General features: G+C 46.5%; 1 pseudogene; it reads right to left on the bottom strand.

The window, feature by feature from the left end:
- Window positions 1-538: 538 nt before the first annotated feature.
- On the bottom strand, window positions 539-756 carry LOC126528661 (U2 spliceosomal RNA; annotated as a pseudogene).
- Window positions 757-13324: the final 12568 nt, after the last annotated feature.

Below are 13324 nucleotides of genomic sequence, written 5' to 3'. Positions count from 1 at the left end.
AGTTCTTTTGCACGTTGTTAAAGGCTTATTCTCTTCGTCTTTCGTTGTCACTGTTAGCAGCATTAACGAGCGACGGCGGCTTTGAAGACTTGAACAGCTGCTGCCCATTTGCTACGCTGACTTTCATTTCACATTCTTTTTTTTATGTGCAGCGATGAGCTAGGAAATTCAGTGTTGGCTTTCAGTGGGCTTCACATTGATTGCAAAAGCCACGGCTAAGCATACACCCCCCTCCCTCCCGCCCAAGCGGCTCATTACAGCAGACAATCGTTCAGAAACATTGGATCACAAAGAATTCTATTTCTTAGACATATAATTGGCCGATTCTCCCCCCTAGTTCTTTATTTTGCTTTTTTTCCTTTTTTAACGAAATAAATACATGAATGAATACAAGGTATGGGAACGCGCGCCAGCACCCAGTCAGTAAGAGTGAACAGACACTTGTGCCTCAACATGGCGAGCAGGAATGGTGCGTGTCAAGTCAGTGCTCGCTTTGAGCTTCTGTTCTTCATTTTGATTGAATGAAGTCTCACCTAAGTGAGCGGGGACCGATCCCGGAGGTAGTGTAATACCGGGCCCACCTGCGGCGGAGGTGAAGCAGGCTTCAAGCACTCATCCAACTTCCAAAAATAGGTATAATATCGTGGGTCCACATAGAACCCGTATCAGATATTAAGCTGATAAGAACAGGATTTTTTATTATGCTAATTACAGGACATCAAAACATGGAGTTACAGAACCAAGGAAAAAACGGATAAAAAAGTGTATATTCTAAAAAGGTAAACAAATGGTTAAACATACTAGTTAGTTGTGTTAGTAATAAAAATGCTAAAACTATAAAGGTGTAAAGGGGGCAAAAGCGCTTCTCTAAAAACATAAGAACATTAGGAAGTGCCTATGTGGGCTTTAAAAATTCTTGTGGAAGCGTGGATCGTGTCACTGCTGCACAGGCGTTTCATAGTTTGTAGGTATTGCCTACTACACAGCCTGCGCATCACACGATCGTTCCCCAGATCCGAGGTGCCAAGGCAGCCGACGACAACCGCGTCCACCGTCACGCGTTGGAACCGCCGGAGGAGATGACGCTGTACAGAGGAGTACTTCTCCTCCTTAGCCTTCCGGGCATCCTGGAACGCCTGCAGCCTGTTCTCGAAAGGGCAGCAGACGTCCAGGATCAGTGCCTCCTCTCCACGGGCCAGTACTAGGTCGCGTTTCAGTGATGTAGTGCCGACGACCTGGTTCTCTGCGATGACAGTAAACCTCCCCAAGGCAGCTTTTTTTATTCTTTCGATGATGGTGTTGTGACGCTTCGTCATTGCCCGGCTCTGCGCATGCAATGGCAGAGTACGTGCGGCAGTGTCTCCTCCCCGTAGCCGCAGCGCCTGCGTCATTTGTCGATTGCGGGTGGCCGGACTCTTGTAGCGTTGAGGGAGAGCAGATTCAGCCGCGCTCGATGGACGAAGCGCTCATCGATGAAGCGAGTGTAGCGGCCGGACCTCATGAAGTGGGAGTTTACCGGGTTGCCCGCTACACACATATACATATATATATATATATATATATATATATATATATATATATATATATATATATATATATACACTACTACTACTACTACTACTGGAGCTTTGTCAAGGACGCATCGCTGAGCCGCTGACGCATTTAATTAAATCTGATGTTGAGTTCAGGTGAGAGCGCCGCAGGCCAAGCTTCTCGACCGCCATGCAGTCACCGCCTCAGTGGACACACAAGCCGACTGCTCCGTCATCACTGCATTGTTCGAACGAAGTTGAAGAAGGTCAAGACTGCATAGGACAGCCCTCAAATTCGGACAGTTAAAGAACACCTCATAACGCCGACGTGCCTTAAGTGTACTTGATTGCTAAGTCAGCAGCCCCCTCGCTGCAGCATTGTCATTTCCGTCGGCAGCGAGACACCCGTGGACGTAGAAGGCGTCATCGAGGCCGACCAACGTCTACTGCTAGATTGTAGAATTTGCGTCACAAGGGGGATCGCTCGACTGCAGGGAGGGAAAGCAAGAGTGACGCTGACAAACTTCAGCCAGGAGTTCAAGCACATCAACAAGGGCACGACGATCTCATACATTGAGGAAATAGAAGAACCCAGCAATCCGTTTGTCCTCTCGCATTCTGCCACATCTACCCCGACGACCATAATTCCCGAACCTGACTTTCACATAAATCTAAATCTCACCATGAGTAAGCAGGAACAGCTCAGAAGTCTTCTCCAGCGATACTATGGCTGCTTTTCAACGTCATCGATGACTCGACCAACGCCAGTTGCAAGGCATTGCATATTTACTGAAGAATGTGCTCGATCACTCCGTCAGGGCCCTTAGCGGGCTTCGACGCGAGAACGTGAAGCTATAAGGGAACAAGTCAACGAATTACAGCGCGATTACATCGTCCAGCCGTTGACAAGCCCATGGACATTTCCTGTAGAATTGATGAAGAAAAAGTACGGAACCCTACGTTTATGCGTTGATTATCGTCGACTAAACAAGATCACGAAGAAGGACGTATACCCCCTTCCCACGGATAAAACAGGCATTGCATCGGCTCTGCAATGATAAATCCTTCTCGTCGAGGGATCTCAAGACTGGCCACTGGCAAGTAGAAGTCGACGAGAGATATTGTGAAAAGACCGTCATAGAGGCCAGACGGCCTCTATGAGTTCCAGGTCATGGCATTCGCGCTATGCTCGGCGCCTGCAACGTTCGAGCACGTGATGGATATGGTTTTAGCAGGACTGAAGTGGCGGACCTATCTTGTTTACTCGGATGACGTCATCTTCGCCGAAAATCTCGACGATCATCTTAGGCGGCTTGCAATAGTACTAGAGGCCATCAAGTCATCAGGGCTCACTCTGAAGCCGGGAAAGTGCCGCTTCGCTTACGACAAGCTTCTGTTCCTGGGCCACGTCATCAGCAAATCTGGAGTGCGCCCCGAGCCGCAGAAGACAGCTGTAACCGCAAAGTTCCAGCGGCCCATCGTCATTGTTACCCACAAAATGCGTGTTACCCACACAATGCGTAAATACATTAAATGAGATGAAAATGGAGTATTTTCAAGGATCAGCTTAACTTTAGGTGGCATCGTCTCGCGGAGTTTAGAATGCACGCCGCAAGCCATGTCGCAAACTAATTCGATCGCTGATCTAACAAGGTTCATCTAAATAGGTCGCAAAGCTTGGAACGAAAAGCGTGCCGAAACTTATCGCCAAGGATATCAGTTAGTGGAGCACGATTGAAGCATGACTAGGTGAGGGGTGGACAAACACTGAAACTATAAAACTTATGTGTAAAAATTATGCTTTAAAATATTCAATCAGGATACTAGCCTACGAGTAAAATTTTTGTTTCAGATATGTTTCCTGCCCTAAAAGGACAAATGTTATTTTTTTCTATTTCACAATTTATTAGTTCTTTCTTGCCGACCCCTATCAGCTAGTGATTCGGGCGCAAGACTTGGCAAGGCTGTGCAAGCCAGCTCACTTGAATGCGGCGGCATGCGGCGGTTTCGTCCAAGTTTTTTCTTTATTATTTCTTTGCGTGTTTATTCGAAGTGTGGCGTGCGCTTCATTTCAAATTTTGCGTGACCTAGCAGATGGCATTCGTTGGCGAAAGGTGTGAGTGGAACTTTTTTGTTATCGTGCAAGTTCACGCGGAGGCATTCGACGCGCTTGTCTCGTCGTGACAATAAATGCGGAACGGCCGCGAAGCAACGTCGTGTCTCCGTAACAAAGGCTCTGAGTCTTCGACGTGCAGCAGAATTTGTAAGTGGAATGTATTCTAAATGATAATGTGGGGCAATGTCGTTTTGTTTGATAGTTGTTGGATATGAATACCTGGATTCGCAAGGAATCACAGCCAGGTAGTGGTTGCTACTCCTACGCGATTCCGAAAATATTCCGGCAGAACGCATCTCTCGATGAGATTTCATGGTAATGCTGTTAGCATTGGAGCAATGTACATTAGCCACACGCGTTGTACCCACCCCGAAAACGCGTCATGCATGAGTAGTGCACTGCAGTCGAGTTCGTCTCCCGCGCTTCTGATGATGGTGATAATTTATTGGCATCCCCTTAGAAACGGTGCAGTGACAAATAGTTACCTAGCCTACATGAGTTAATCAGGTATGTTCTACATCCTTTTCATTCCAGCATTTGTGTATGCAACTCCTTAATCTTGTTTTCTCTTCCTCAAACTTTTCTATCTACGTTGTGCCGCTAGATATGCCTGTAACGAAACCAGTGCAATCAATCTCTTTCCTACTTCCTTTTTCTACCAGTACTTTCAACGTACGCTGCTTATCTCGACTGTTTACCGGTTAATGTTTCCGTCCATTTTAAGTTGAAGTGCTTCTGGAACGTGTACGTTCCTTACGGTTGTCACTGAGTGAATCATTGCGCATTCCATGCGAAGGATATGCTTCTCTCTAGACATTCTGCGCCATCTGGCAGCGCTGGTAAGGCGTCGGCGCATGGTCTCCGATATACGTGGCGCACCAATGCATGCGAACACTGAGAATTGTTCCCTAACTGGCTGCATACCTACTGACATATACCCAGCGACCCAAATTGGCGTGCAAGAGGTCCATAGAAGAGTGCCACATGCCAGGGAATTCTTGGCGCAGCTCGCTAAAGCGTTCCGATGAAAGAGGTTCATGGAAGAGCAGGGCACAGGGAGTGCATACATGGCGCAGCTTGCAAAAGCATCAGACTGTGCCCTTGAAGGTCCCGTGCGACCTCGGTTCGATTCTAACACACAAGTGAGAAATTTTAAAGGCTTCCTCTTATATACAAGAGGCTCGAGAGGAAAGCAGTTACCAAGATGTTCGCAGAGAACAAACTACACGAAGTAGCCCAAGGTTGGGGGGGGGGGGGGATGCTAATCGCAAAATATGCCCTGTTGTGAGAGTTTCGCGAATAGATGATATGCCGCGTAACTTCGAGACCGTCTGGTAAAGTGGTTGCGATGGAAAGGGATCTGCGGTTGAGTGAACACAATTTCTGTTCAATACCTCTCGCGGTGCTGTCATTTTGGAATAATAGTGCGCGATTCCTTGGCTCAACAGGCAGCCACTTGTATTCACTTCGTTTTTTTTTACTGTTGACTTTACTTAATTTACGCTATCGTGCGCGCAAATATTTCTTCATTTCATACTTCTAAATTCTTGGAGTTTCATGCTCCGAATATTCTTGGAGGCGTAAGGCCCAGCGACCAAGCCTTCCTGCAGGATATATCAGTGAGCATAACCAGCAAAGCGCGTGATGGTCTGTGACAACGGAAAAGGGTCGGCCATATAAGTATGGGCGGAACTTCGCAACCGCCCAAACTAGGGCCAGACACTCACGCTCAGTGATGGAATAGTTGCGCTCCGAGGGTGAGAGGAGCCTGCTGGCGTAAGCGATAACACGCTCGTTGCAACGCTGGCGTTGGGACAGTACTGCGCCAGTTTTGTTTCGGACGCACGAAGATGAGCTCACCAGTTGGGATTCGCTTAAGCAAAAGCTCCGAGACTTGTTCGGCAACCCATACGGTCACCATCTTTCCGCGCAGAAGGCGTTATCCGGCCGTGTGAAGACGTCAACGGAGCCTTACGTCACGTACATTCAGGACGTCTTGGCTCTGTGCCGCGAAGTTGACGCACACATGACTGAGTCAGACAAGATTTCCCACATCCTCAAAGGCATTGCCGATGTCGCCTTCAACTTACTCGTTTTCAACAACGTGGCGACGGTGGATGCAGCTATAAAAGAGTGCCGCCGCCTGGAACTCGCTAAAAGCCGACGTATTGACCAGCAGTTTGCTCGTCTGCCCAACACCCCAGCGACACCTTCCTGTGCCGACGCTCCTCGTCCCACCAACACTGGCGATGTTACCCGGATCGTCCGGCCTGAGATCGAGGCCGCCTATTCGGCTGCCTTCGACTCCAGCCCCTCCAACGCACCTGCGGTCACGGTTTCCCTGATCTAGGCAGTTGTCCGCCAGGAATTCGCAAATATGGGTCTTCACACCATCTGCTCGGCCGATCGCCCTGATAACCACCCGGCTTCATCAATTCCGCCCCTTCCCGCATCTTATTACCCCGTACCTCCACCAGATATTTTACGTAGGAAGACGCAGATGAAAAGCTATATACAAGTATATTTACAAGGGAATACGCCCCACTTGGCCAAGAGGCAACAGCCCGCGCTAGCATCTAATCGTCGCCGTCTTCTCACTGCTCGCCTCTTCGTCATCGTAAACACTGTTCCGTAGCAATATATTGTTTTAAATGTAACGTGGCAGGAGACACGTGGCGTACTCTCTATGATGGAGGGGAACACAGATGGGTTGCCATGAAGTTTTGATTAATTCGATGACGAAACTTGCCGCTCTACAAAACTTCCAGGTCGAAATGGGAAAGCTACTGGTAAAAAGAAGTTCGCACAGATGTATTGAAAAGGAGAGTCTAGGGAACATACAATTTAGTTATTTATTTATTTATATATTTATTTATTTATTTCAATACATTCAAGGCCCTTGCGGGACGTTACAGAAAGCAATGGAAAGAATCGTCCCAACGTGGGAGCGGCCCGCAGCGCGCTGAGTCGCGTACCTCAGGACCTTTATTAAAGTTTTGCATCCATCCATCCATCCATTCGTAATACAGCAAAAAGAAAGCATTATGTAAAACAGCAATAAAAAAAAGAAGCACAAGTTTACGCAAAACGCAAGAATTGAACAGGTTACCAGGTAAATTATTCAAATACCTAGTTTCGCGCGGCGGTTTTAAACAAGTAAGTGTCAGAAATATCGGCAAAAGACGCTGCGGGCTGGAAATAACAATGATGGCAGTGCACGCCACGCAATGCGCCCCTATATGACGTGCAATGTGACAGACGAACCTGAGCGTATTTGTATGGCAGTAACGAAGGGCAGTGTTTATAAACCGATGCACAAAAACAAAAAAAACTTCGCTAGTGCACCAATGGCCCGCTCGATTTTGTAACGAATGCAATAGATAGATCCGTATCCGCTTGTGGTTGCTCTATCTTTAATACGAACCATTCTTCTCCTAGTCCAGCCACTTTTTTCTCGGGTCGTTCGCGGTGAGGGTGCAGTCTGAAATGATGTGCAACTGGGTTTAAGTTTGCTTTCGAGGGCCACTTTTATTTTTAGTCTACATTAACGACCTGGTTAATGTAGTTCAATCATCTCTCAGGCTATACTCTGATGACTGCATAATTTATCGCATAATATCTTCTGACAATGATATCATCTTGCAGCACATCATCTGACGGCGACGCTATAACTGACTGGTGCAACGCATGGCAAATGCATTTGAACGTTCAAAAGTGGAATGTAATGAGAATCTCCTGAAGAGCATCTGCTTGTAACCGTCCTCTTTATCACGCTGATGGCTCTGTACTAGACGGGGTTACCACGCATAAGTATTTTGGTGTTCACCTGACTGCTACCCTTTTTAGGCGAACCCATGTTTACTACGTCATTGGGAATGCTAATCGCATGTTAGGTTTCTTACGCCGCAACTTTTCAACGGCACCATCTTCTCTTAAGCTAACATTATAGAAAACACTTGTAAGGTATAAGCTCGAATATGCATGCGTTTTGAGGGATCCCAGTAAACAATTTCTTAATGAGCAATTAGAATCAGTACAAAACTGTAAAGCGCGTTTCATTCTGTCAAATTTTCCGGCTTTTCAAGTGCATCGTCGTTGAAACACATATTGATACTTCTTAACTATTCTCTGTGCAGCAAAATATTACGTTTATCCTATTTCATCAGGTTTTTCATAATCCACATCTGAAAAATTAACGTCTTATAGAGCCATCTTATTTGTCTTGTCGTACTAACCACCATCATAAAGTTGAAATCCCTTTTTTGCCATACTAACTTATTTTCCGATTCATTCGTGCCAAAGATATCGAGGGAATAGAACCACCTGCCCACCTCCGTCGTCGCCACGTCAAGTTTTTCGGCATTTAAATCAGCTGTCGACAATTATCATTGTATATACTAGCCGCCAACAATGACAACAATTACGTATTTTTTCCCACTTCCTTCTGTAACACCTTCGGGCATTGAACGTAATGAAATAAATTAATAAATAAATAAAAATCAATACATAAAAAATAAATAAATAAGTAACTCTTATATCTCGCTGTTACAAACACTATATTACTTATAAATATAACCACTACAACCTATCATCTCTACAAAACCGTTCGAAGCATTTCACTTACAATGTTCATACAACCGTTCTCTACAGATCATGCTTCGCTTTACGTAGACGTCAAGTACAATTGTGTCTGACATTTTCTTTTTCAATCGCTGCAAAATAAACTGGAGCGGTGCGTGACAACACTGTACCGAAGAAACAAACCGCATTAAATTGGTAGCACTCGACAGAAATCTCAATCTCCACCACTACAATTATTGGCGACTTGGGACAAGCTGGTGTCATTAATATGCAATAACCTATTTCGAAATCAGCATGGGCTTGGTGGCGACTGCGTATAAATGAATCAAGGCGCCAAATTTCCAACATGCTTGCCTCGGGCTGATGGGGAATATATAACTATTTGCTGCACTAATACTACGCTGATGGTGCAAGATGGTGACATGACATCTGGAATCATTATTGTACTCCTTATTAAATGCTTTAAAGAAGTTTCTAAAGGTATTTTGTTTAGAACTTGGTGAGAAGTCGGTGTGCGTAATTAGAAATCAAATTGCCGAACTTAATATGTGTAAACATATCTTCTCTTGGTAATCTTTCTTAAGAGGAAGCTTTAGCTCGGGCGCAACTCCGACGCGGCCTATTCAAATACATGTAAAACGGAAAAACGTTTTTATGAGATAACCCCTGGACCGATTTTGATGAAATTTGTTGCATTTGAAAGAGAAGGTTAAATTCTAGTGACTGTTGGAAGCGGAATTTCGATTTACGGCTTGAATTTTCTTAAAACGATTTTAAGATATTTCACCGTTTGACAAATATAGAAGCACGAAGTTTACAAATTCATAGCTCTGCATCAAGAACTGATATTGCGGTTCTGTAAACGGCACCCATTAGATCATTCAAAGCGCACAAATTCAATATGTCATTTTACATCTTACGTGAATTTGTTACGTTGGTTACAACGGTGTTGCAAAAGTTGTATTTCCCTGTGATTAAATTTTCTTATATTCATGTGTAACATATCAATTTTGTCCGCTTTAGATGTACTACTAGATGCGATTCACAGAATTGTATTATCATGTTTAGTGGTTGAGTTACAGAGTTGTAAACTTGATAGTTTCGTTTGTTGAAAATTATCGATTTTTGACAATTTTTAATAAAAAATTGACGACCTAACTCAAAAATTCGAAACCAACAGTCGCTATATTTTAAGTTTGTCTTTTAAATGCAACAAACCTCGTCAAATTTGGTGCAGTGGTTGCCGAGAAAAACGAATTCTCCTTTTACATGTATTTAGATAGGAGCACTTGAGCTAAAGCTTCCTGTTAAGGCTATTTATTATGGCTCGGATGAAGACTTCTGTTTTCTGATTTTGGACACCTCATTCGCACCACTTTTCTACTGTTTTGGCTGCAAACATAACTTTACCAAACTTTATCTCACTGCGTGTGTTTATTTCAGACAACGGCCTGCAGATTATCAGCGGTGCACAGATCACCTTCACATAAAAATGGCGTTACCACATTTTGGAAAGTACAGCCAATATTATTGAATATCATTATCATGCTTATACTGGCAACATCGCAAGGTAATGTTACCGCTACAAGTGGGCGTAACAAAATGAATATCCCCAGAAAATATTACGCATTAAAAAAGCGCACTGACCAAGCGTTCTCCCAGTGTGACCAACTGCGCCTTAAGCTGTGGCCGCAGCTAGTGGGAATGCAAGGCAATAATTCCTAATTACGATCACTGATTACACCATGTGTCTTAACTTATTGTTACCTGCAGGTCATTGCATTGCATTAGACGCGCCGATGGCCCGTAGTAAGGTTAAGGCGGTCCTTTTATCTGGAAATCGCCATAGAGTGTGCTAAAAAATTTCCACAGGCCACTCTGACGCTATTGTCTACAAGGGCGGGCAAGTTCTATGTTGGCTTCAGCCAACATAGAAATCATGGTCAGTAGACGGATTCACTTTAATTATTCCTTCTGGCTTCAAACAGATTTGTCGCTTCACAAATCGGTTAGTTCCGAAAAAAAATTACCTTGTAAACGCAACGATCTCTATTGATTACGCATATGCGCAATGAGTTATTGCACATTTTCCTGTTACAAGGCAGATGAGTGACGTCGACTACCAGCTATATTCCTATTAATCAGCAATCCGACTCGTAAGACTCCAGTAGCACAGGAGGTGCCCGTTTTTTATCCCTCTATATGCTTCTTTTGTCTTCCTAATTTCACTGAGCCCTGTTATATCCCATTTACTGCCCGCGAATTCCTCCATTAGCACTGCTAGACTCGCCTCACTAGATAAAGTTCTAGCTTAAACGTTGCCAGGTTCAGATTCCAATGGCGGCCTGTACGGACCCAGAGATTAGTAGCACCCTCTGCTGCGTCACAGGTCTGACCGCCGCCGTGGTGAGTTGCTTCTCAGCTGCTGGGGAATGACGGCCGGGGTTTCATTGCTGTATTGATATAGGAGTGTGCGGCCAAGTTCTGCACCAGGGTGGCCAATCCTGCTCTGGTGAGGGAGTGCGTTGCCGGTCCTGGCCACAGGGATCAGGCCGCACTCCAGGCCTGTTTCTGCAATTAACAACACGTGGATATTTTAATCCGGTGGAAAATTGCGCAGCACTGGGATTCGAGCAACGGTCCTCTTGCAGGCGAGGAGGATGTTCCACCTCTATGCCACCGCTGCTCTTCCATAGTTTCATAGCACGCTCCAGATCTGGGGCCAGCACCGAACCACGTTCCAGCCACGGGTACGCCCCGTGGCCCAAGATACCTTCCGCAGGCCTGGCCAGCGAGGACCACGGCAGGAGAAAGTCGGCCCTTACCTGGATAGACAGGGTTTGTAACAGCAGCGGCGACCAGCTCATGCAATGCGACCCGCCTCCGGAGCATGCTAGTGATGCGGAGGCATCGCGACTGACGAAGGAAAACGCAGAGCTTAAGGAAACGATTAACAGGATGGCCAACGAAATGAAAATTTAAAACGATGCTAATTACGATGCATAGCGATACCGGACATGAAACAAGCGACACGCCGGTACCGGCCCCTGTTGGGGGAGGGACCATGGCACCCAAACGTAGGGCGATAGTGCGTCAGCTTCAGAACACAGAAACTCAGATAGAGGAGATTAAACAAGCGCTGGATACCGTGATGGAGAGCATAAAGATGCTGGCAACAGTGTAGCTAGCCTCACAGTAAGCGTTAGACGGATACAGACTGCGCTCAACGACCCAGTGAAGGGGCTAGGCGGAATGAAGGATCGCATCGTAGCATTCGAAAACCCCTGACACAGCATAAATCTGAACTGCAAGGAGCGTTGGCAAGCAACGTGTAAATGACGGCGCCAGCGTCCATTGATTGGCCGCGTGTCCCTCAGGCAGATGGACAGAATCTTCGAGCAATACTGACCTCCCAGAGAGAACGTGAAAGTAGAATTAATAATGGACAACGATAAGGGGAACCTCCGTATTTGGCAATGGAACTGCAGGGGTTCACTATGCACTGCTGCAGCAGTACATAGATTATTAACGGATAAATTTCATAGTACTGCAATTGACCCTTGTCTCTGCAGCTTCCCTCGCTGGTTAAAGGGCAGTCCCCGGGCAGCCAGGTGGACGAGGGATCTGCACACTTATAGATAAGAAGCTAACACACCTCTCCCACGACCTGAAGCTGATGAGCTGCAAGGTCGAACACGTGATGGTGGAGATTCTGCTTGACACACCACGGCACAACTAACGCAGAAACACTGTCTTTTCCTGAACATTTACGGCAATCCAAGCACAAGCACCAGCAGTTCAATCCGCTGCTCGAGAAGGCAGTGGAACTAGCTGGCCCCCGCCCTCTCGTCGAAGTCGAAGACTTCAATGCCCCACACGGATTATGGGGATACATGTACAAAACAAGCAAGGGTCGGGACCACTGGCCAGATGCCAATGAACTAGACCTCACCCTAATCACCGATAGGCTTTCCCTATGCGAATGGGAAATTCGGTGAGGAGAGTCACGACGCCAGACCTCGCTTTCATCAAGGATGTCGAAAGGCCTACATGGACAAACACGTTCCATGCATTTTGGCAGTGATCACTATGTATTGGGGACAGCAATAATGGTGAATCGCCGCGGGATTATAGAGTTCACGGTGATCAACTGCGATCTCTTTCGAAACATCCGTAGTACAAGGGCCGATGCTCCAGACAACCTAGAGGAATGGACGAAGGAATCCGCAAGGATACCACCGCTGCCACCAAAAAGGTAAAATCGGATCTACAGGTGGACAAGATGGCCAGCAGACTTTCCCACCTGCTATAAGCCAAGGACGCCCTATTCCGAAGATGCAAGGGGCAGAAGCACAATCGTAGGCTGCGGAGAGGATATGAACGTTAAGCAAGGAACAAGAGGAACATTGCAGGACATTGTGCAAACAACAGTGGGACGAGCTCTGCGAGTCCTTCGACGGGCAAATCAGAAACTGCAAATACTGGAAGCTTCTGACGCACCTCTTGGACGAACACAGCACTAAGCCCAACCAGCAACACATCCTAGTCCATGCCCTACATCAGGCCACCGAAGGGCAGGCGGTAGAGGAGCTTGTTGCTCGATTAGTATCCAAGTACCTTGCGGTCGAACATGATGGCGAAGACCGCGTGTTCCCAGAAAACGGCGGCCCCCCTCTACCACAACTAGAGGTAGACTTTTCAGAGACCGAAGTTTGGCGAGTTGTTCCAAATCCCAATCGCAAATCGACTCTTGGGCCGGACAGAATCACCAACAGGACCCTCAGAATCCTCGACGCCGCATCCAAAGAACAACTAACCAGTTTCATCAATGAAGCTTGGAAAACGGGTGAGGTCCCGGAGGACTAGAAGGCAGCCGACACCGTGTTGATCCCCAAGCCAGGGCAGTCACCTAGCGTCGAGAACCCTTGCCCCATCTCCCTCACGTCCTGTGTGGGTAAGGTGGGGGAGCACGCGATCCTCAACAGACTTAACGACTACCTGGAGGAAAATGACATTTATGCACATAACATGATCGGTTCTCGCCCCGGCCTTTCAACGCAGGACACAATGAGGCTCATTAGGCACCAACTCATCG

Source organism: Dermacentor andersoni, chromosome 9, assembly GCF_023375885.2.
Source record: "Dermacentor andersoni chromosome 9, qqDerAnde1_hic_scaffold, whole genome shotgun sequence".
Classification (NCBI taxonomy): domain Eukaryota; kingdom Metazoa; phylum Arthropoda; class Arachnida; order Ixodida; family Ixodidae; genus Dermacentor; species Dermacentor andersoni.
Note: the sequence above shows the minus strand (reverse complement) of the source record. Positions and strands in the feature narration are given on the sequence as shown.